Source organism: Heteronotia binoei, chromosome 7 (genome assembly GCF_032191835.1).
Source record: "Heteronotia binoei isolate CCM8104 ecotype False Entrance Well chromosome 7, APGP_CSIRO_Hbin_v1, whole genome shotgun sequence".
Classification (NCBI taxonomy): domain Eukaryota; kingdom Metazoa; phylum Chordata; class Lepidosauria; order Squamata; family Gekkonidae; genus Heteronotia; species Heteronotia binoei.
In genome coordinates, this window is record NC_083229.1 from 63314066 (window position 1) to 63339221 (window position 25156).

Here is a 25156-nt window from a genome sequence, read left to right on the forward strand (position 1 = left end):
TGTTGTTCTTTCTGCAGTCACCTGGCACCATAATGTCAAACCTAAAAAGGCAAAATTACTATTTCAGTTGATACGTAATAAATAAAACAAACTACCCAAATCCTCATATAAGCAAATGGGGAGGGGGTTACTCCTTCAAAGCTCCAATGTGTTCATTATGAGTATGCAAAACAAAGTCAGATTTAGAACTGGTTCTTTTCTTATTTTTAAGAGTGGTGTTAGTTTTAATATCCCAATTAAAGTCAGGTGTAGTAGCTAATTCATTGAAGTCAATGGACTTAGAAGGATATAATTATCTTTCAGTTTAAATTATTAGGCTGCAGTCCCAAAAAACATTGGAGTAAGCTCTACTGAAGAAAATGGAACTTACTTCTGAGCAGGGCTTTTTTTCTGGGGGAATGCAGTGGAATGGAATTCCAAAACCTCTTCATGGAAACAAAATTATCAAAAAATGTTTAAAAGTTAATGAGAGCCACCAGAGGGGTACCTCTTTTTCAAGAAAAAAAGCCCTGCTTCTGAGTAAATATTAGTAGGCCCAAATGCCCTGATTAATACCAGATATGGGTGCACCCCAAAAAGATTCTTTGACCTAACTAGAACCAAAGGCATGGATGCAGTAGACATTAAGAATGTGGTAGCATTATGAGTTGGGACTTCCGGGGTTGGAAAATGGCGAGCTGAGTTGCTTTCCCTAACGGGGGCAGGCTGGCATTTCTATTCTGCCTACATTTCTCAGCTAGAGAATTGTCCAAGATATGAACAGATACTTTGAAGAGACTTACCTTGGCTGAAAGGGAGTCCCAGAGGGGGGGCTCCTTTGAGGGATCTCCGAAGAGAAGTTGCATATTCATCATCTGCAGAAGTTTCCAGAGTCATCAATTTGGCATAAGCTCGACAGGATCCAAACCTTCTTTTACAATTTTAAACATCTAATCTGCAAAGGACTGGTGTTGGTTTGGATAAACTATGGAAAAAAGGTACTGTTTGCTATCTCTTCATTCCGGGACTAATTAAAGTTAAACAAAACAAAAGTAAAAGGTGGGAGTTGGAAATACTGAAAGCCTGAAAGGAGAAGAAGATAATGGGCTAAATTTGAACTTTGTAAACTTAAAAGACGGTGTTAAAAGAAGAAAGGAATTTATTGTTTAGTCCATCTGTGGTTGAGGAGGCAGCACCATCGTCACAGACCTGCAGTTCTCACAGTCAACACAGGAAATACATCAGATATCGTGAGATTTCTCTACCAGTGAAATGAGATTTGAAGGCAAGAAAAGCAGGAAGTATTGGAGCAAGTAGAAGGAAGTCAACAAAGCAAACAGCCTACTCTAGGATTATAATACCAGAGAGAAACATTGGTGGCCATTGTTGTTGGGAGGACTAAGTTTTAACATTGTTTTTAAAGTGATTGGGACATTAAAAATTGGTGTAGTTAACAGATTTGGCAATTTAAAAAGTACTACTGTTGGATAGTAGATAAGAAAATTTGAACTGGTAGAAGGGAAAAAATAAAAAAAAATTAAAGTGAAGCAAAAGTTGTGACCGACATTTTGGGAGAAATAAAAGCTTTAAACATTAATATCTGAGCCTGGGAGGTTCAGAGGACAGCAAAATTGGGTGCATTGGAAAGGGCAAGCTTCACTTTATCAAACCTGATGGTTCAAATTTAATTTGGTGAGATTAAAATTCTTGATTTTTTTTTATATGTCAGACCTGAAACAAACTCATGCTAGGTCTGCTTCAGTAGAGAAAATGCAAGCCCAATCCGATGCAATGGAAGCTAGGATAATGAAGGGGGTGAAAGAAATTATAACTGCCTCTGAAAAAGAAATAAGAAAGGATATTGAGGACTCAAAGAAAGAATTAAAAAAAGAAATAGAGAATCTCAGAAATGACACTGTGGTAATAACAAAAAAAGTACAAGAAGTGGAAGAGAGAGTGAAAACACATGACTCCACCTTGTTAAAATTACAAGAAAAAGTGACAATTCATGACTGCAAACTGATGGAAGATCCATCTGAGAGGTGTACCTGAAGATGAAGAATCAGACTTGAAAGAATACATAATAAAAATAATTGCAGAATTTTTGGAGGAAGATCCTGGAGGGGATAGAAATATGTATGACTATACGTATAGAGTAAATTCACTCTATGCAAAAAAGAGTAATCTGCCAAGAGATGTGGTCATAAGATTTATGACAAAAGAAATGGTGGGAAAGATCATGAATAAAAACTTTGAAAAGTCATTGACAGTGGGAGGCAGTAGAGTAAGAATTATGAAAGAACTGCCAAGACAAGTGTTAACTGACAGAAAGGCATATAAAAAATTGACAGAAAAACTACTTGACAATGGAATGAGGTATAGATGGATAATACCTGAAGGTGTGAGCTTTGAACTTCAAGGGAAAAGGATTACAATCACAAATACACAGGAACTGTGTAGATTTTATGAAGAAAATAAAGAATTTGCACCATGATGGATTACAAATTGATATCTTGGAATGTAAATGGACTAAATTCACCACAAAAAAGAAAGACAACGTTTCATTGGATAAAAAAACAAAATTGTAATATAGTGTGCTTTCAAGAAGTGCATATTAGACAAAAGCATTATAAATTTTTATGGAATAAACAATTGGGCCTAGAATTTTTTACATTGGCTGAACAGAAGAAGAGAGGAGTAGTCTTTTATATTAAACAAGAATTAGACCCAAAATTGGTATTTAAAGATAAGGATGGAAGATATATAGCGGTAGAAATTACTTTGAATGCCAAAAAAAGTTGTTGTTGGCACTTTATGCTCCAAATGGTGCTAAAGATATTTTCTTTAAAAATATTACACAACACCTTGATGAAGTGACCTATGAGCAAATTTTATTGATGGGGGACTTTAACGGAACAATTCAAGATATGATAGATAGATCTGGGAAGAAAAAAAATGATAAAGAAAGGAAATTGCCAAAGTCTTTTTTTGAATTGGTCAAACAAGAGAGTTTGGAAGATATATGGAGGAAGTTTAATCCTGAAGTACGGGACTATACCTTTTTTCAGCTAGACATAGCTCTTTCTGTAGAATTAACACGTTGTGGGGTACTAATGATTTGGGACTTATAACAAAGAAAATAGAGATATTACCTAAAATAGAAGCTGATCATAACCCAATAATGTGCATTACAAAACTGTCAAAAAAGTCAAGAAGATGGAGATTAAATGAAGATTTACTACAAAATAAAGAAATAGTGACATCTCTAGAAAATGAAACCAAAGCGTACTTCCAAGTAAATGACAGAGAGGATATAGAATTTCAGATGGTATGGGATGCCTACAAGGCAGTAATGAGAGGATTACTAATAACATTGAATAATAAAGACAAGAGAGCAAAAAATAAACAGATGTTGGACATTCAAAATGAAATTAAGGAAAAAGAAGGTGAATTAAGGAAAAGGCCAGGAGAAAAGAAAATTATAAGGGCGATTACAATATTGCAAGCACAAATGAGACATCTGTTAAATAAAGAATTGGAATGGAATTTGAAAAAATTTAAACACAAATCTTTCGAGGGAGCGAATAAACCTGGAAAACATTTGGCCTGGCAATTGAAGAAAAAGAGAGAAAGTAAAATTAATAAAATTGTGGCTGATGGAATAGAGATGGTAGATCAAGAAGGAATAAAGAGAGAATTTTTTAAATATTATGCTAAACTATTTAAAGGTGTTAAAGTAAAGAAGGAAAAGATGGAAGCATATTTGCAGAAGATTAAAATAGCACCCTTAACTGATTATATGGAAAAAGTTTTGAATGATCCAACTGAAAAAAATAGAAATTGAAGTAGCGATTAATGCAATGAAAATTGGAAAGGTTCCTGGACCAGATGGCTTTACAGCAAAAAATTTTAAAACGTTTAAAGAAGAATTAATACCGAAACTTCAAAAATTAATGAATGTGATAAGAATAAATGGGAAAATACCAAATACATGGAAGGAAGCAGTAATTTCGTTGATTTCAAAGGAAGAGAGAGATGTCACTAATGTAAAGAACTATAGACCAATCTCATTATTAAACAATGATTATAAGATATACACAAGAATCTTAGCAGAACGTCTTAAACAATATCTAATAAATTTTATAAAGGAAGACCAAGCGGGTTTTCTGCCTAAAAGGCAAATAAGAGACAATATTAGAACTGTTGTAAATATTGTAGAATACTATGAAAGACATCCAGAGAAGGAAGTTGCATTATTCTTTGCAGACGCAGAGAAAGCTTTTGATAATTTGAATTGGGACTTTATGTTTGCAATAATGGAGAAAATAAAGTTGGGGGAAAACTTTATAAGAATGATAAAAGCAATTTATACTGAACAATGTGCAAGGTTATGTATAAATGCAGATCTTACAGAAGAAATTATAATCAGCAAAGATACAAGGCAAGATTGTCCGCTTTCACCATTGTTGTTTATAATGACTCTTGAAATCTTATTGATGCAAATACAAGATGAAGAAGAAATTGGAGGAACAAGAATTAAAGGATTTTCCTATAAATATAGAGCATTTGCAGATGATATAATGTTTATAAATGAAAATCCTATGCAAATAACACCTTTGTTGTTAGCCAAAATACAAGATTTTGGAGAATTGGCGGGACTTTATGCTAATAAAGAAAAGTAAAAAATTTTGTGTAAAAATATGCAGGTAAGTAAACAAAAGGAATTGCAGAGACTACTGGGATGTGCAGTTACTCCCAAAGTAAAATATTTGGGCGTGGAAATAACAATGAAGAATACTGATTTGTTTAAAAACAATTATGAAAAGTTATGGCGTAAAATGGACGAAGATATGATAAAATGGAACAAGCTTAATTTGTCACTGCTTGGTAGAATAACTGCAATTAAGATGAACATTTTGCCGAAAATAATGTATTTGTTTCAAACTATTCCGATTGTGAAAGACAGTAAACAATTTAATAAATGGCAAAGAAAGATTTCAGAATTTGTATGGGCCGGGAAAAAAACCAAGGATTAAATTGAAAGTTTTAACAGATGCTAAAGAGAGAGGAGGATTTCAATTACCAGATTTAAGATTATATCATGAAGCAGTTTGTCTAGTGTGGATAAAAGATTGGGTGACGCTGTTGAATAAAAAACTTTTAACGTTGGAAGGTCATGGAAATAAATTCGGCTGCCACGTTTATATGTACTATAGAAAGAAAAAGTCGGATGTTTTTTTTCTCACCATTATATAAGAAATAATCTACTAAATATTTGGATGAATTAATAAAAAATATGGCGATGAGAGAAAACCACTATGGATAGTGCCAGCAGAAGTAATAAGAATAACAGCTGAGACAGGAGAGGAAAAAGGGATGTCATATAATCAATTATTAAAAAAACAAAACGGTAGAACTGAAAACTGCTGAAGAGTTGAATAATAAGTATGATTGGTTTCAAATGCAACAAATAAAAAGTTTGGTAGAAAGCAATGTTAAAACTGAAGGAATGAGACGAGAACAAACAGAAATGGAAAAAGTTCTGCTTGGAGATAATGAAAAATTAATTTTGAAAATCTATGTTATTTTTAAAATGGTCTACGGAAGATGAAGTAGTGAAATCTCAAATGATTAAGTGGGCAATTAATGTAAATAAAGAAATACAGATGGACACATGGGAATATTTGTGGAAGAACTCTATGAAACTCTCAGCATGTCAGAGTATTAAAGAAAATTGTTTTAAGATGATGTACTAATGGTATATGACTCCTAAAAAGTTGGCAAAGATAAACAATAAGATGTAAAATGTAAAATACATGAAGGTAGAAAGGTGGGTAGAAAGTAATATATGGGATAGATTTTAAAAAAGTAATTATTAATGAAGTAAGAAATTGAAATTTATTACCATATGTTACTAATAAAATTGTTTGAAACACAAAAGAATGTGGTAGCATTATGACCCAACAACTCTTGATCTCAGAATGTCAGAGTGAGGGAAAACTAATAATTGTTTCTTTTGGTAGGAATGGGAAGAATAGGAATAGGAAGAATAGGATGACATAATTTCCAGGTGATGTCAACATGCCGACGATGTCGGGGGAGGTTTTTCCCGCTGGCCCAATATGGGCCAGCAGGTTGGGAACTTCCCAGGCAGGGGAATCCCCACCTGGACCGGGGGCTTGGCAGCCCTAAAGTAGACAGGACTGTCATAGTGGGTTTCCTCCAGACTAGCCTAGTGGGAAGAACTTTAATTGGGAATTTAGCTTAAAATAACAAAACTATACACTGTATTGGAAAAAGCTAATTGTTTCATTTTGGTTTTTTAATACAGCTGCCTACTATTTTCATTTTTCTTGCTGATTATTTCTTGTCTGAACTTTGTTAGCACTTCAGTTGGTTAGTTAAATGCCTTGCTTTCTGCCCTTCTCTTATTGCTCTGGGAATTCTTGTGTCCAGAAATGGGAGTTATATAGTATAAAATGCACAAGATTGTGCTGTTATTGAATCAGCTCCATAATCTTTTTGTTTATTTATTTCAATGAGAATTTCCAGGCAGGAACAGACTGATTATTGAAGTTACAGGGTTTTCTCAGTGGACCACTGCCCTAGGAGGTTGCTGGTGGCTGAAAGCAAACATAACCAAGACCCTGCAACTCTGCCAATGCCACCGGGACCATATGGCTCAGACCCTTCATCAGTAATGATAACTGGTGTCACTTCAAACATTGTTTCCTCCAGCATGGCTGCCAGTTTGAAGAAGAATGCAATGGAGAGCACTGCAGTGCTGGCTTACAGCTCCACAGGGACTATTCAGTTTGGCTTCCTCCAGGGTCATTTTCCCTTTCCAAGCCACTCCCATTTCCAGGTGTAATTCTCAGTCCAGGATTGGGATGAACTTCTCAGGGGTTGCACCCCTAATCCAAGGGATTCTTCCTTTCAAATATCAGGCAGATAGGAGAAAATGTTCCCATTCAACAGACAATATTCTCACTTGCAGAAAGGGTACAGAAAGGCATGGCTTCTACATCTCCCCTATCTCAGCAAAGCATGAGATATACAAGAGGACAACTCTTTTATTGTCTCTCGGCTTGGCTTCGCGAACGAAGATTTAAGAAGGGTGCAATAGTCCACGTTTGCTGCAGGCTCGCTGGTGGCTGACAAGACCAATATGGGACAGGCAGGTCCGGCCACAGCGGCTGCAGGGAAAAGTCTGATTTAGGGTTGGTCCTGTAGCAGTGCGATTCTTCCTCAATCTCCTTTTGTCCTCAAGACCAGCTATGCGTGCGTTCTCAAAGGAAGAGACAGCCTGGTGGATGGTGTGCCTCCATGCTTTGCGATCTGAGGCTAGGTCAGACCACTGGTGATGGTTGATGTGACAGGTGCTAAGGGATTTCTTCAAGGAGTCCTTGTACCTCTTCTTTGGTGCCCCTCTATTTCGATGACCGGTGGATGGTGTGCCTCCATGCTTTGCGATCTGAGGCTAGGTCAGACCACTGGTGATGGTTGATGTGACAGGTGCTAAGGGATTTCTTCAAGGAGTCCTTGTACCTCTTCTTTGGTGCCCCTCTATTTCGATGACCGGTGGAGAGTTCGCCATACAGGGCAATCTTGGGAAGGCGGTGGTTTTCCATCCTAGAAATATGCCCTGCCCAGCGCAGCTGCGTCTTCAACAGCAGTGCCTCAATGCTGGTAACCTCCGCCCGCTTGAGGACTTCAGTGTTGGTCACAAAGTCACTCCAGTGGATGTTGAGGATGGTGCGAAGGCAGCGCTGATGAAAGCGCTCGAGGAGTCGCAGGTGATGACGGTATAAAACCCACGATTCGGAGCCGTAGATGAGGGTTGTCATCACAACCGCTTTGTAAACATTGATCTTTGTGCCTTTTTTCAGATGCTTGTTGCTCCACACTCTTTTGTGCAGTCGGCCAAATGCACGGTTTCCCTTTGCCAGCCTGTTGTCAATCTCCTTGTCGTATGCCTTTTAAATAAATAGTTTTCAGGAATTGAAGTTGATACGAATTTCAGAACATTGGGATCTAGCAAAAAATGTGCTTTATTAGTAGCTTTCCAACCAAGAAGCAAATATGGTTATTATATACACTTTGAATTTTGGGTGTTCTCTTAATTAGGCAGCTGCCACAAGATGCTGGCAAGGAACCTGATTACTCTGGCAGCACCAATGCTGGTTTGAGATTCATCTGTACCTAAATGGGTCATCAGAACTTCAAACACATAGTATTTTCACTGCCACCAGTTTACCCTGCTTTTAGTTTGGGTAAAATAAAAATGAACCACAAACCCAATGGTTGACTGCAATCTTCTTTCCCTTAGTAAAAATGCCATGGAATGGGATGGATGGTATATCTCTCTATATATAAACTATTCAAGAAAAGTGGTAAATCTTAGCTCTGTTTTATACCACAGGCTTAGACAGAAATTCCATTTTTCTCCTTGCATAAAATAAATAACTGCAGTCAAACAGCTTTGGAGTTTAGGAATGATCTTTGAAATAGATTATTTTTTGCCAAGTTCCAGAGCAGGTAATCTTTGCTCAAGAGCAAGATACTGTGATCTAAGTGTTTCATGATAACAGTTTAAGTGCTGTTACTATCTATGACCTTAATAGTTTTTACAGTTCTCGCCTTACATAGACCATCAATCCAGTTAAAAAAAAACCCCTCATACATTCCAGTGGGGTTGGACACAACTTGGGGCAAGCCTGCAAGGGCAACTTGGGGCAAGCCAGTCAGCAGTAGTGAGAACAGAAGCTCTCTCCTCTTCTGCCACATGGAGGTGCAGGAGCAGGCAACAAGTGGTATGGTCACCATTGTGCTGTTGCAGCTTTTGTCTTCTCTCCCCTTTGAATGCCTACCCTGACTATCCTTTTGTTTATCATCACACAGCCCTACCCTAGAGAACAGAAGTGACCTTCTGGCTCACGACTGCATGGCTTCCAGTTAGTCCAAATAAAGGCAAATTCTCACAACCGCTTTGTGGGGTATATTTTCCATTTGTTATGACAGGCCAAATTAAACAAAAACCTAGGAAGAGTACAAGTGATTATTCATGTGTAACTGAAAAAATTTTGAATGTTAAGCCATTAATAAGCCATTTTTATGTTATTAAATTATAGTTAATGTCAATAAAATACTTGAATTATGCAGTTTGTTCTCAGAATGCTGTTTTACTAATGCTAAATTAAATCCTTCTTTGAGATATTTAATTTAAAGTGTGACTGTTTCTGCTAATGAACTAGCAATTTTTTTCTCCACATTGCATGTTCCAATTTGTGCTCATGATGATGATGTCTTAAGTCAAAACACATGGGTACAAAATGTGCCAGTATTTTGAAGTGGTCTGCAGTTTTTTCTCTCTTGCCATTGTCTTAGTGTATTGTCTTCCTTATTTCCTTTTTCCCACTCCCAAAAGATGAATTTAATGTGATGAGTCTTCTGGATAGTTAATCTGTCCAAACACTCTGCGATCTTTTGAAAAGATCAGCTCTATACTCATAATTTACAAAATGCTCCCATATATCAGACATCATCAGCTTTCTATTTTTCATATTGCAGCAAACACAAAAGGTGAAGGAGACATAAAAGGTAAAGGCCTCTTGCAACATAAAAGAAAAAGCAAGGTTGATGTATCCTTTGCTTATGGTATTCCACCCCCCCCCCCAAAAAAAGATACAATAATGCAAGGATCTCTCTGATTGATTAAAGTATTGAAGCGTATTCTTTGCTTCATAAATAATGCTCTATTACTTTTCCTCAAAGACAAGCAAACCTTGACAGACTGGCCTTTTTGGGGGGCAGGGAGTTGTTTCAGTGCCATAAATTATATTGTAAAACGAGTGGAAATGCTACTGAGAAGTGTGTGACAAAATAAGATTAAAGATTACTACACACAAAAGATTGTTGTTTTATTAATGGAGTCCTGTCAGAAGGATGAAAAATTCCTAGCTTTTCACTGGATGCTGAGATCATGTCAAACGGGAAATTATGAATGCTTTTTGTAACAGGCAAACAAATGTGTCCAAACAATATACTCATTACATCCTCTTCAACCCCACATTTCACATACCATGTTTTCATTTAAACCTGTTTTGCTGTTTTTCAGCTGAAGTTTAAACACTGGAATCTTGGCTTACGTGCTAAAGAATTGTACCCACAATGTTGGGTGCAAGTGTATTGCAATTTAAAAATGCCTTGAATGAGACAGTACCTTTGTTAGAAAGTGTATTGCCAGAAGGGGAAACATGAGTAATTCTTCTTTATATTAACTTCTCTGTTAGGTGCCAAGCCTGAGCAAATTCACTGTAACTATTTTGGGCTGGGAATATCTCATGCTGAAAGTCATCACTGAGAAATTCTCTCCAACACGCCCCCCCCCCATTTGCTTTATAATTTTTCAGACTGATTATGTATTCATTTATACAACATAAATGATGTGCTTAGACACAAGCACATCACCCCCCCCCCCCTTAAAACATCCTATCTCTGTCTTTCAGACTAATATCATAGAATAAAGAGGAGTAATATCAGAGTTAAAAAGAAGTGCCTGGCTAAGGAAGAGAAGAACATGCAGTTAATCCTTCAACTCACATAAGAGCTCCATTGTGAAATCAATCTGTGTCCCTATGAGTTGTTAGAAATGACTTTCCTGTCATGATCATTGTTTAGACGTTTGGATAGGATGTCCCTCTACAGGTATTTGATCTTCTAAAGAAAACAAAGAGTTATCAGCATTGCACTTATTATAGAAAGTGCTGTAAAGACACTAGAATGTACATTCTAAACCACAAACACATTTCAAAAGGCATGACAGTTCTGAAATACAAGAGCCAATAAATAATGAGGAAGATCAGATGTCGCACCTAATAGAATCCCACTAATGCTAATGCTTCCATATACCCTGGGCCTGCTCCAGGCATTGTACTGCCCTAGGCAAACTACAATACATGGCTCTTCTCCTTGAGACCAGTGTTCAGTCTGTCCCATGCAGGATTCTTTCATATAGCCTCATTTATTTTAACACTTTTTCACAATCCTGTTGTTTTTTAAAAAATTCATTTAAGCATTGTATTTTATCATTCTTTTCCTTGAGTTCCTTTTTCTACTACAGGATGGATTCATACATCCAAGAGTCAATTCAATAGGTACTGATCATTTAACATATAGGTTGATGGACATTGGTAGGACAGAATTACTGCTTCTCCACTTCCACAGATTATTGACCTAAACTACTATGCAAAATGATAACACTGAGTTTAATCATTTATTGGGAAACTAAAACAGCCCTCTTCCTCATACACAGCGTTGTGGAACTTTGTTATCTAAATTTACATGTATATCAAGTGAATAGATGCTTCAGAATTCCCTCTCACTAGATATTCTCCCTGGAATATGTTTTCTGATCCAAGTTGTCCAGCCCACAGAAATACATGTCTAGCTTTTTCACTGATTTTACATTGATGTGCCCTGGGTTTGAAATATGGGGATTGCCTTTGAATATATATCATCATGATAGAAGTGCTATAGAGTGCATATTACAAAATGTGCTGGATCTTTATAAAATACATAATGTATTATTGTGTGCTTCCACACAAAGTTCACAGAAATATACAGTGGATCATCAGAAAGATACAGAGCAGAAGTAGCAAAAGTATGAAAAAACCACCAACAAGGTGACATTGATCTAGTCCTAATTAAGGTAGTATTTCCCCCATCCATCATTTATCAAATCTTCCTTGGGTGTAATCATTGAAATGTATTTCTTTTTTACTCCTTCAAGGGATATACTCTCATCTTATGCCACAGTAAACCAGTTAGTTTTATTCATTCCCAGTCACTCAGAATGTAAAGTCAATTACAGCTCCTATACCTGGACATCAATGCATGTTATTTAACAAGTAGATGGTAAAGAACCCTACATGTTTAAGAATACTATCTACTCACTCATGTTTATTTAAAGTATTCTATTCCACTTTTCTCATCTAAGGAGACCTAAAGCAACTTTGAAATTTCGAATGCAGCACTACCAACTTGGCTGGCAGATTTCCACCTTTTTCTATCCCATTCTGGACCAAGGCGGGTCAGCGCTGCTGTTGCTTTTAGGTCTATCAGCAGTGTTTGACACGGTTGATTATGATCTAATGGCCCACCACCTTGCCAACACTGGAGTTCAGGGGGTTGCCTTAAAGTGGTTTTCCTCCTTTCTCTGTGGTTGGGGACAAAGGGTGATCTGTGCACGGCACTCGCTGGAATGCAGTGTACCTCAGGGAGCTATTCTCTCGCCAATTATGTTTAACATCTACAGGTGCCCCCTTGCCCAGATTGCCCAAGGTTTTGGGCTGGGTTGTCATCAATATGCCGATGACACTCAGCTCTCTCTGTTGATGGACAGCTACCCAGATTCCACCCTGGGTCATCTGACTTTGGTCTTAGAAGCTGTGGTGGGTTGGTTGAGGCAAAGTTGATTGAAGCTTAATCCAACTAAGGTGGAGGTCCTGTACCTGGGCCAGGGGGGATTAGAATTAGGGTTGAGCATCCAGCTCCCAACCCTGAATGGTGGATCTCTTGTGCTGACTCAGAAGGTGAAGAGTCTGGAAGTGACTCTGGATGCCTCACTTTCAATGGAGGCACAGGTCACAGTGGTTGCTCAGTCTGCCTTTTATCATCTTTGGCAGGCCAGGCAACTAGCACCCTACCTATCCCCCAGGACCTAGCTACAGTGATCCATGCAACAGTCACTTCCAGGTTGAATTATTGTAACTTGCTCTATGTAGGCTTACCCAGGAATTATCTTTCAAAATATATTATATCTCCAGGTATTTAAAAATGATTATTTTCAATAGCAAAATATGATAGGTAGATAGGGGAAAGTGATGGGCTGGGGAAAAAGTTACAGTAATGTAGCAGGATCAAGATAAAAAGGTTCACAAATCTGTCTGTAAAATCTTACAATTGGCACAGCTTTATTAGTGGTTTTCATTGAGAGATCCTCAATTGAGGTTTTTAGTGAAGCCAAATTTAATACTGGTCTTTAAACAGCTTTGTTTTGTGAATGTAAAAAAACTGGATAAAATGAATTCACATTCTAATTTTGACACTATGGGGCAATATAAAAATACAGTTAACCCTGCTACCTGACCATTGGGATCTATAATAATACAGAATAGCATGTTGGAATAGAATAAAATGTTGGATAAATTTCATTTGTGAAAGAAGAAGACACTGTAGTTAGAAGAAGAGAATTTTCTTTTGCTTTAGCAGCAAAACTATTGCAAGATCAGAGACATAATCTGGATTATATATAATCAAGATTAGGGTATTTTTGTTTGAAAAAGTAAATGGTGACTTTTAAAACTACCCATGTTATTCTATCTGTGAATTATGTCTCTTGGGCATGGATAGCAAAGTACAGTCAGAAGTTACCAAGATAAGACCCAACCATACTCATATATTAATGTTTCCAAAGAAATGCTTCTGAATGATCCAAAAAGAATGATTTATGGCATTCAGAAATGGCACCCAGTCTGCTCTCTGCTTTTATTTGTCTCAGCAATGCTCCCAAATGATTACCGTTTTCGCACACAGCTTACCTCGCAGTCACAATCCTGTTCCCTCCACAGCGTCTGTTGGATTTCCCACCATCTGCGCCGGAGTTACAGGAAGTGCCGCAGCTTTTGCGTAGCAAATGTAAACTGGGTTTTAGCGGTTTACGTTTGCTACGCAAAAGCTGTGGCACTTCCTGTAACTTTGGCGCAGATGGTGGGAAATCCGACCAGACGCTGCGGAGGGAACAGGATTGTGACTGCGAGGTAAACTGTGTGCGAAAATGGTCAATGATACAGCCCCACAGCCAGGATTTTTTCTTGCACGGGGTTGAGCAATTTAGCACAGTGCAGGAAGCTGGTGTAATGGACAGCAAGCAGAAGCATGCTTATAGGCAGTGCTGCTTGGAAGAGAGTATGTTAGCTGACTAAGCAGCACTGGTGGCTTATTGGGACTCTCAAGTGTGAGAAGAGTCTAAAAAGCAGAGTCTAATTCAGACCCAGTGTGTTGTAGCTTTGGAAAAAAAGAGAGTCTCTGGGAAAGACTGGTCCTTATAGTATAAATAGTATCTGGGTGCATTTACACCACACTAAATAATGTGTTTGCTCCCCAAGGATGAAATAAAGAGTGAGACACAGAGTATTGGTATAAAATTGGGCCACTTTATTCAATATTCTAATAAACAGCAAGGGTACCCCACCAGCAGCCTGGCTAGGGGTCACCGTGACTGCTCCCCTGCCATTAATGGGTGAGAGACCCAGCCCCCCAGCCCTCCCTCCAGGCAGGCCCAGCAAGGAGGCACACACCAGAGGGCCCAAACGCTGACAGACATCTTGCCAGAAAGGCACCCTCTAGCCGTGCCTCCTGGACAGTCTGCATTCTCCAAACCGGATCTTCAAACCTGAAGGCTGATCATGCCAGACCCCAAATTCCCCAAAAGGGGGATGCTTCACAGTCCTCCCCTAGCCACATAGTGCCCTAAACCCCAAAAACCTGCCACTAAAGTGACCGCCTATTTAACAGCGCCTCCCGATAGCCAAAACCTCAATCCACTGCATTGCTATGTAGGGTAGGCAAAAAATGCACCCCAGCCACTGCCAATCAGCCAAGGTGAAAAAAATTCCTACCCGGCTCCTCCAAGGAGGCAACCAGCAAATTGCCCACATAACATGAAGGGTGGTTGGAGGGCTGATCGTCTGCCAAGACGAAGGAGCCGACGAGGGATGCAGATCCCGCCTTTTTCTCTGCACACCGAAACAGGCACCCCCTGACTCTTCCCATCCAGGGAAGCAAACTCTGCTCATGCAGCCTAGCAGCTACGCTGCAGTCTGCAAGCATAAGATTGATCCCCAAGCACGGAATAAAGAGTCATACAAAGAGTATTGGTAGAAAATTGGGCCACTTTATTCAATATTCTAATAAACAGCAAGGGTACCCCACCAGCGGCCTAGGTAGGGCTAGGGGTCCCCGCGACCTTTCCCCTGCCATTAACGGGCAAGAGACCCAGCCCCCCAGCCAGAGCTGAATGTTACTCAGCTCCCTCCAGGCAGGCCCAGCAGGGAGGCACACACGAGAGGGCCCAAACCCAGACGCACGTCTCGCCAGAAAGGCACCCTCTAGCCGAACCTCCCAGACAGTCTGCATTCTCCAAACCCGGGTCTTCAAACCCAAAAGCTGATCATTCCAGACCCAAAATTCCCCAAAAGGGGGATGCTTCACAGTCCTCCCCTAGCCGCATAGTGCCCTAATCCCCAAAAACCTGCCACTACTAAGGCCAAGTCTCTACTTAGGACTTAGCGCCCACCGGGAGGTCCAAAGTCACCCGCAACCCTTGCTGCAAATCTCTCAGGAAAAGAATATTACCCTTTTCCGAGAGATGGACCCCATCCCCTCTGTAGAGGTCAGGAAATTTCAACAAAATGTCCGGATCTGGCAAATAGTGGCCCAACCCCTTTTCCAGCACCTTCCTGATCTCCTTATTAGCCTTATACTGGGCCCTTTTCTATAGCTGCAGCGTCCCAAGCACAACGCCACACCAGGCAGGGCAGCATGGCTGATCAAATTATGGTGGTCCCAGGCCATCGCTCCCGTATGTGCTGGAAATCATCCCGGGCCTGCCAAACTAAGGCCTTGCCCTTTAAGAGTCCCAGATTGTTACCTCCCAGGTGAACAATTAAAACCTTAGGAGGAGGACCCACACAATCTTTAAACAACAAAGGCAGCAGGCCCGGCCACTGAAGGCCCTGGCCCCCCGCCATTCGATACACACATGCTGGCTGAGTCCCAGCTGAGAGCCAACCGCAGTTCTCCGAGCCTGATGAGTGGCCCAAAACACGTGGCTATGGCCGCATACGAGAACGCGGCTCCTCTGGCCAGGAACAACAGCATCTAAAGAGAGAAAACACTTAAACAAGAAGAGAACCAACAATAAATAGACACCAAGTCCCTCACAGACTAATAAAATCTCGCACGTAAGCCTTATAGGCCGAGGAACGCCACCTGCCCAATCTCTGAATCGAAGTGGAAGGATACCCCATGACAGCCACTGTTGAGGCTGCTCCAATTCTAAAGGAGTGGGTCCCAAACCGCACCCCAGACAACCCCAACTCACCCAAAGCTCGTGACGTTACTGCCCAAAACTGATACTTCATCAATGGGCTACCATTCGAATGTATAAACAAAACCCCCTCCATGGGCGCCCTAACTGCCAAATAAGCAGCCAACGCAGTAACTGGACACAGCTCAAGCTCTGAACAACTACCCAACTCGAGCACCATACCCTTCTGCAACTGATCCGTCTTAGAGCGATGGACAGTGATGACTGCCTTACCCGCAAATAGCTGCAGATCTCTTAACAACAGAGCCTTACCAGAAACATCGTTTTTAGACTGTGCCACAAGCTCACTTACTCTAAGAGCCCCCCCAAAAGCTAACAAAGATGCAGCGTGAAACAAACATGCTTCAAATGACGAAGCACACACCATGTCCCAAACCCTCTTCAAACCCGGCAGAATCAAAGGAGACACAGGATTCCGCGTATCAACCCTGGGACCGGCCTCTCTGGACCACCCCTCCAGCATCTTTCGAATACGAAAGTCAGCAGTTTCTTCCCTACAACCCAGCGCCTTACTGACAAAAGCCAATGCAGACAGGCGCCCCCTAATGGATCGCACAGCCAACCCCTTACCTTGCAGCGAAACACAGTAATGGAGCAAATGCTCCACTGGGTGAGGCCAAATCCTGCAATACCCTACCTCAGCCCTAAAGTCTTCGAAGTGCTGCATAGCCCTTTCGTAAGACTTCCTGGTGCTGGGTGCAATGGCTAGACCTATCGCTCAGCAGACCTTGGCTCTCCAATCAGCCATAGCTCCTGGGGCATTGGCACCGGCTTTCTGTCGGCATCTGGGGTCAGCTGACGAAACCTCTCCATCTGTTTATGAGATAGAGCATCAGCCACCCCGTTACTCACCCCATGAACATGCTTGGCTAAAAACAAAATGTTAAGCCACAAACAGCGCAGAGTGAAGGCCCTCACCAATCTCATAACCCGGCCAGATTTGGATGAAAGGGAATTAATGACGTGGACCTCTCTCGGCTTGACTTCGCAAACGAAGATATAAGAAGGGTGCAGTAGTCCACATCTGCTGCAGGCTCGCTGGTGGCTGACAAGACCAATGCGGGACAGGCAGATCCGGCCACAGTGGCTGCAGGGAAAAGTCTGATTTGGAGTTGGTGCTGTAGCAGCGTGATTCTTCCTCAATCTCCTTTTGTCCTCAAGACCAGCTATGCGTGCGTTCTCAAAGGAAGAGACAGCATGGTGGATGGTGTGCCTCCATGCTTTGCGATCTGAGGCTAGGTCAGACCACTGGTGATGGTTGATGCGACAGGTGCCAAGGGATTTCTTCAAGGAGTCCTTGTACCTCTTCTTTCGATGGCCGGTGGAAAGTTCGCCATACAGAACAATCTTGGGAAGGCGGTGGTTTTCCATCCTAGAAATATGCCCTGCCCAGCGCAGCTGCGTCTTCAACAGCAGTGCTTCGATACTTGTAACCTCCGCCCGCTTGAGGACTTCAGTGTTGGTCACAAAGTCACTCCAGTGGATGTTGAGGATGGTGCGAAGGCAGCGCTGATGAAAGCGCTCAAGGAGTCGCAGGTGATGACGGTATAAAACCCACGATTCGGAGCCATAGATATTGCCATATTATCACACCAAAAATGGACAGTGTGATTGGCCATATCCTTCCTTCACAGCCAAACCGTGACTAAAATAGGAAAGAACTCGAGAAACGTAAGATCCCGGTTCACAGCAACCTTTACCCAGAAGTCAGGCCAACTATCCGCGCACCAATGTCCACGGAAATAGACTCCAAAACCCAAGGAACCAGCAACATCAGACATGACCTGAAGCTCAGCTTCGAGTCTCATGTCGTCCCTCCAAAAAGAGACTCCATTAAAGGACTCCAAAAATTCCTGCCAAACCCTCAAATCATCCCTCATGCTGCAGGTGACCCTAGTTCTATGCTGAGGCAAGCGTAACCCTGCCACAGCATCGCACAGCCTTCTAAGAAAAGCCCTTCCAGGAGCAACCACTTTGCAAGCAAAGTTGAGGTGCCCAACTAGCTGCTGCAACTCCAACAAAGTAACCTTCCTTTTAAGAAAAAAGGTAGAAATCCTAGCTCTCAGCTCCAGTATTTTCTGAAGAGGCACCCTAGACAACTGTGCAATAGTGTCAATCTCAATCCCCCAAAAGGTCAACCTCTGGGTCGGACCTTCAGTTTTTGCAGGCGCTAACGGAACCCCAAGCTCCACCGCCAGCTCAACAAAGCCAGACAGCAACTGCCCACAACGCTCAGTCCCCTCGGGACCCACAAAAAGGTAGTCATCCAAATTATGAATGACATCCTGCAAACCCACTTTCTCCCGCACAGCCCATTCCAAAAATGTGCTGAAACGCTCGAAAGCCGAACATGACACAGAGCAGCCCATTGGCAATGCTCTATCCATGTAAAATTGACCCTCAAAAGAAAACCCTAGAAGTTCAAAATCATCAGGATGGACAGGTAAAAGGCAAAACGCAGACTTAATGTCGCATTTTGCCAATTCTGCCCCCACCCCGCAACGCCTCAACATGGCAATGGCCTGGTCAAAGCTGGTGTACCTAACAAAGCATAAGTGCTCCGGGATCCCATCATTCACGGACTTCCCCTTAGGAAAAGACAAACAGTGAATCAAACGAAATTCACCAGGCGCCTTTTTAGGCACCACACCCAAAGGTGAGACTCTAAGAGTACTCACTGGAAGATGTGAAAAAGGACCCAGTATCCTTCCCTCAGCCAGCTCTTTTGCAATCTTGACCCTAATGACCTGCTCCAAGCCCTGAACTGACTTAAGACTTCCTGACATAAACGGAACTCGAGGACTCTGAAAAGGGATCCTAAACCCAACTTTAAAACCTTCTAACAAATACAAACTATCAACCCTTCGAGGGTACCTCGACAGCCACTGCTCAAGAGGTCCCACCCTTATTGGGCTGGGCCCCTTTCTTAGCTGGAAAGGCACCTCCGCTCCCGCCAGGCTTCTTCGTATTTTTACACCCACGGGCTCTAGGGCAGTTGTCAAATGAGTGGGAACCACCACACATGGGGCACTCATGCTTGAATTGGCACGCCTTCCTATTACATACCCCAAGGGATCCAAATTCTCAGCAGAGCATGGGGTTGAACCGCCTGCCCCGCTGCACCACAGGGAGAGCCTGATGAACCAGCAGTGGATGTGGATGACCTACTCACCAAGTGACCACTATCAGAGCGATCACCCAGATTAGGCCTAGCCGGGGACATAACCTGCAGCCAAAGCTGCTGATGGATCAGATCCCACTGAAGGGATGGATGCAGGGCAGCCCTCATCCTAAATTCCTGGTCATATTGTAACCAGGCTGGTCCACTAAAGGCCATGAAGCCTTTATAAATTATGTCCAAATACTGGAACAGGGATGCTGCCCACCACAGCTGTGCCCTCGCAATCACCCTGGCATAAATACAGAACCCAGGAAGCCAATTAGCCCAGGTCCTGTCCACCTTCCGTTTTTTTTCAATTTTTCCTTCTCTTTCTCATCCAATTCTTCCTTGTCTTTTTTCTCAACCTCCCAAAAGAGAAGAGAAAAAATATCCACGTATTCTCCTTTTAATATTTTTTCCCTAGTAGCAGGAAGCAAGTGGTCCGCCAGCGGCAAGGCAACCTCCCCAAATGGCAAAGCAGCAAAAGGCACCATCCCATATGTTGAGGGTGCCCCCATAAAGGAACCAGCCATGCCAGGATGCCCTGCGCCCGGGTACACACTAGGAACGCCTTGCCCACATGGCCAAGCCCAATTCTGAAACGTGCCCATCGCAGAGGAGGCAGGCGCCTCTGCGCTTGACATGGAAGCGCCCTGCCCGGCCGCCGAAGCAGGCCCCCATGCTTCCCATGGCCAAACCTGCCCAGGCCCTGCCTGTAAATTATCACTCGACCTACCTCCGAATCCAGCAGGAACCAATGGCAAACCGACCCCGATACTCCAGCCGCTATCAAACCCACATCCGGACCACAAAGGCCAGTGTCCCTGCCAGGCACGACTCCACCAGACCTGCCCTCAAGAATAGACAGCCTGGTGAGAATACTCGCCTGCTTACCCTTCTTAGATTGCCTCACACCTTCCTCCCCACCTGGAGAAAGGGTGCCCGCTGCCTGTTCCAATGCTCTCAATCTACAAGCAATATTGGAATCAACTACCATATCACACTCCTCATCAGAAGAGGATAACGGCAGTGGTGGCATTTTTGCAGGAGCCTTGTGCGCCTTAGGCGCTGGCTTTTTTCCTTTGGGCTTGCCTGACCCTTTTCCACCAGCCATCTAAATAGCAAGCACAGGACCACAAAATGGCCTCCTGCAGCTCCACTCTAAAATGGCTTCCCCCGGAAGAAGAAAGGGAACTCAAAATAGTCACAAAAGCCTCTGCTGCACACCAATGTCTCCAGTAGGAGAAAAATGGGAGGGAGGCTCTCCAAAATGGTCACCTGCCAACCTCAAGGGCAATAACAAAAAACTCAGGTTGCCCCACAGGCCCACAAAAATTAAAAGGGGAAAGACCAACCCCTGGGCTCCACAACCCCTGCCCCAACAGACCCCAAACCCTAGGCAGACTCAGCCAACAAGAAGGACAACACCACGTCCTCCACCACCTCCGATGCTGCCGCCAGCCCACAGCACTGCAGGTGACGCCAACACTCCAGTCAACGCTTCACCCACCGCTGCCCAGTCGACTGCCGCAACAAACCCTGACATCCAACCATAAACAAAGGAAAAGCCTCAGCCTCAGCCAATCGTCTGCCAAGACGAAGGAGCCGACGAAGAGCGCAGATCCCGCCTTTTTCTCTGCGTGCCGAAATGGGTGCCCCCTGACTCTTTCCGTCCAGGGAAGCAAACTCTGCTCATGCAGCCTAGCAGCTACGCTGCAGTCTGCAAGTATAAGATTTTCCACTGGATTTTTGTGTATGTAATAATAGCAAAAAACCTGTTCCAAAATGCATTATTTAGTGTAGTGTGAATGCACTCTCTGTATGTGAAACAAAGAAACACAACTTGAGAGGGAAATTAGTTTTCCAGTTTTAAGCTTAATATCCAAGTGTTAAAAGACTCTCCATCTGGAAGATAAGGATTTGGCAAATGGTTGGAAGTAACACTGAAAAGCCCTAAGCATGCCAAAAGCCCAGGTTATTGATCTTAAAGAAAAGATAATAGTGACCTTGCTAGAGAGAAGGGTGGAATAAGAAAACCCTATCTTAACTAAAAAGGGATAAAGCTGAGTACATTCTTAAGTCTGTGTGACCATCAAATATTCAATTCAAAGGGAAAAGTGAGGAAACAACAACCAGTAAAATGTAAGAAAAAAGCATTGTAACATCTGTTGTACCTTCAGTAAAAGCCAAACAGCTCTAAGTCTAAAAATGTCTCTTGTTTATTCAGCAACGTAAGATGCAGCTCTGTGATTATGTGCAACTTTCTGTCTACCAGCTCCAAATTCCAAACACTATGTAAATATCGATTCACTTCCCTGCCAGTTTGTTCAAATAAATAAAAATACTGTTAAAATCTTTGTGTATCTAGAGTGCCATTTCTGAAGGAAAAGATTTGAAAACTGATGCAACAATAGGGTGCTCATTTTGGAGGTGATTAATAAGATGGTCACCTTGTCACAGTTTACTTCCAAGTAATCCTGCTAAGTGGATTGAGCTACGAGAAGGAATGGAGAAGTTGCTCTTGTTCTTCTTTGAATGAACAGCCTCCATCATGTTTCTACTATATTTAGCTTATGCATCATAGGAGTTTATGCCTACTGAATAGTGACATGCTCAAATAAAAATTACAGCTTACCCAGCCTTCCAAAGTAGTCATTTAGCTCCTAAGCTTGTATCACACTGGCACTAGGTGTTTTCTGGCTCACTGAAAGATGATGGTCTTAAGTAAATGGACACTTCTAGAACTAGAATGTCAAGACAATGTGCGATTGCAATAAAAAAGACCAACGCCATGCTTGGAATTATTAGGGAGGGAATTGAAAACAAATCAGCCAGTATCATAAAGCCCCTGTATAAATCGATGGTGCAGTCTCATTTGGAATACTATGTACAATTCTGGTCAAAAAGATATTATAGCATTGGAAAAAGTCCAGAAAAGGCAACTAGAATGATTAAAGGGTTGGAACACTTTCCCTATGAAGAAAAGTTAGAACGCTTGGGGCTCTTTAGCTTGGAGAAAGGTCGATTGCAGAGTGATATGATAGAGCAGGGGTGACCAATGGTAGCTCTCCAGAGGTTTTTTGCTTACAACTCCCATCAGCCCCAGCCAGCATGGCCAATGGCTGGGGCTCATGGGAGTTGTAGGCAAAAAACATCTGGAGAGCTACCGTTGGCCACCCCTGCAATAGAGGTTAACAAGATTATGCATGGGATAGAGAAGGCAGAGAAAAGTACTTTTCTCCCTTTCTCACAATATAAGAACTTGTGAGCATTCAATGAAATTGCTGAGCAGTCGGGTTAGAATGGATAAAAAGAAGTACTTCTTCACCCAAAGGGTGATTAACATGTGGAATTCACTGTCACAGGAGGTGATGGTGGCTACAAGCATAGCCAGCTTCAAGAGGGGATTGGATAAACATATGGAGCAGAAGTCCATCAGTGGCTATTCATCACAGCGTATTGTTGGAACTCTCTGTTTGGGGCAGTGATGCTCTGTATTCTTGGTGTTTGGGGGGGGGCAAAGTGGAAGGGCTTCTAGCCCCACTTGTGAACCTCCTGATGGCACTTGGATTTTGTTTTTTTGTTTTTGGGGGGCCACTGTGTGACAGAGTGTTGGACTAGATGGGCCAGTGGCTTCTCTTATGTTCTTAGAGGAATATACTCCACAGCAGAGGGCTGTCTCTGCAATATACAAACAGAAGCAAGTCTTAGGATCCAAACAGTTATTTCCTGTCAATCTGCTTCCCAATGGTGGCAAATTCAAACATTCACAAAATGTTATCTGGCCAAAGAGAAGTAGTGTACATAATTAAATGGCAGCACTGTCAACTTAGAAGTAAAGTGATCACTACTATCTGATCATTTCTATAGATAGATTTCATCTGAGAATGTTTGCTTGTAAAGAATCAATTATATGGATGAGACAGGTGTGTAACAGGCTATTTTATTTAAAATCTTAATTGTCTTTTTAAGTAACAAATTATTGCATATATGTTTGAACTCAACAGTACCATGTTATGTTTCAATGGCCCTTTCTGCTTGCACAACTTACTGCAGAGAATCTGAGCAGTCAAGCCTTTAAGCCTGACTTCGGATTTGTATTCCTGCCATACACCCCATTTTCCTCTGGTGTATTTATTCTGTATTTTGTGTATTCTGCAGCTACAACCAAAACCTGCCATTTTTGCTTAATTGGGTTGGGAATGTCACTTATGTGATATGTTGGGGGTGGCATTCAACGTGTTTTTAAAATTTACAAAATTGCCCTACTGCTGCTGCACAAGAGTTCCAGTGAGCACCTCCCATTTAATCCAATTTGTTCCTTAAATGAAACTGACTAGAGCAGTTCTGAGGATCCCTTTTCTATTGTCAAGCTCTCATGTATTGTTTGTTTTGTTATCAGCCAATGTGGAAAATGTGAAAGCATTGTCCCAATGCCAGTCCTTCCCTTCCCCCTTACCTAGCTTGTCAATTTCATTTTATGCTGATGACCCCTCCCTTTTTTGTATTCAGTACTCAGATTGCACACCAATGAAGGGGGAGGATAGTGGCTGAGTGACTGCCCAGATGTGCCCAGTTTGGAGGTGGACAGGCAAGCATGTGAGGAAAGGGAGGACAAGGCGAGCTGAGAAGCTGATACAGGGAAATGTCTACTGACTTGGAGAGCACTGAACAAGGAAGAGAGCGCCCAACAGCTTTCCTTTCCTCTCCTCTCCTCTCTTCTCCTGTCCCCTCTCCTCTCCTCTGGCTCGCTGCTGCTGGGCTTCTCCAGGCATGGGCAACCCATAAAGGGATGCAAGCTTGGTAGTTCGCTGGCTGGTCTGTTTGTCAGTTTGTGCTTCAGCAGCAGCAATCTCAATGTGGGTGGGGAGTGGCCTCTAAAGGGCAGGAAAAGGGAAGGGGGAAATTCAAGGGAACCTGTCTGCTCTTAAATTCTACCTTTGTCTTTGAAGCAAAGCAAGGAGAAAGACTGCCACAAAATGACTCTAAGGAAAACCCTGGAGAAAGCGAACTGATCACTGAAGGGAGAGGAAACAGGGCAGAACAAAGAAGCAAGTCCGACAGACACGCACAATGACAGCGGGGGGGGGGGGGGGGGATTGCAGAACAACAAAAAAAACCCCCAACCATGATGCATGGTGAAAGCGAAAGAAAAGACCAATGCATAACAGGCCAATGAGAGCACAATGAGTCTCTTTTATAGGATTCTGTCAAAAAGATTATGTCCACTGAAAACTGAACTAGGAGTTACTGCCATATAGCTTTATTTTCATGTGACAGAGAGAGCTTTAATTCTCAAAGTCTTATGCCTTGAAATCTTGTTGATCTCTTGGTGCTACTGGACTCAAATCTAGCTCTTCTGCTGCAGACCAGCACAGTTACCCTCTGAAACAAATTTTATTTCCCATGTTGTTCAAAAGTTTCATGCAATGTCTGGATAGCATTAGAAGACCCAAATTTCCCCCCTCCCAAGATATATTAATGTAGTTTGGCCTACAGATGAATTGTGAAGAGAATGCTCGGGGTGGGGTGGGGGCGGGATTACTAGTTATATAAATAAATATGAAACAAATATGGTTTCCTTGACTAAGAACAAAAGTGCAGTGTGCAAGTTTAGGCAATATATGCATCAGCTATGTTTCTAACTATAAATATTAATATAGTTAGAACTAAATTACACACATGAATGATACTTTATTGCATCAATTTCCAATATTAAAAAAGCTTCCTTTTAACGCAGAGAAATATAATGCACTTGAGATTAGGTACACAGGATTAAGCCTTTGTGCATTTACCAACATTTTCAGAATTTGGTCCTCAGCTCCGAATGACAGAACCTCCTCCTA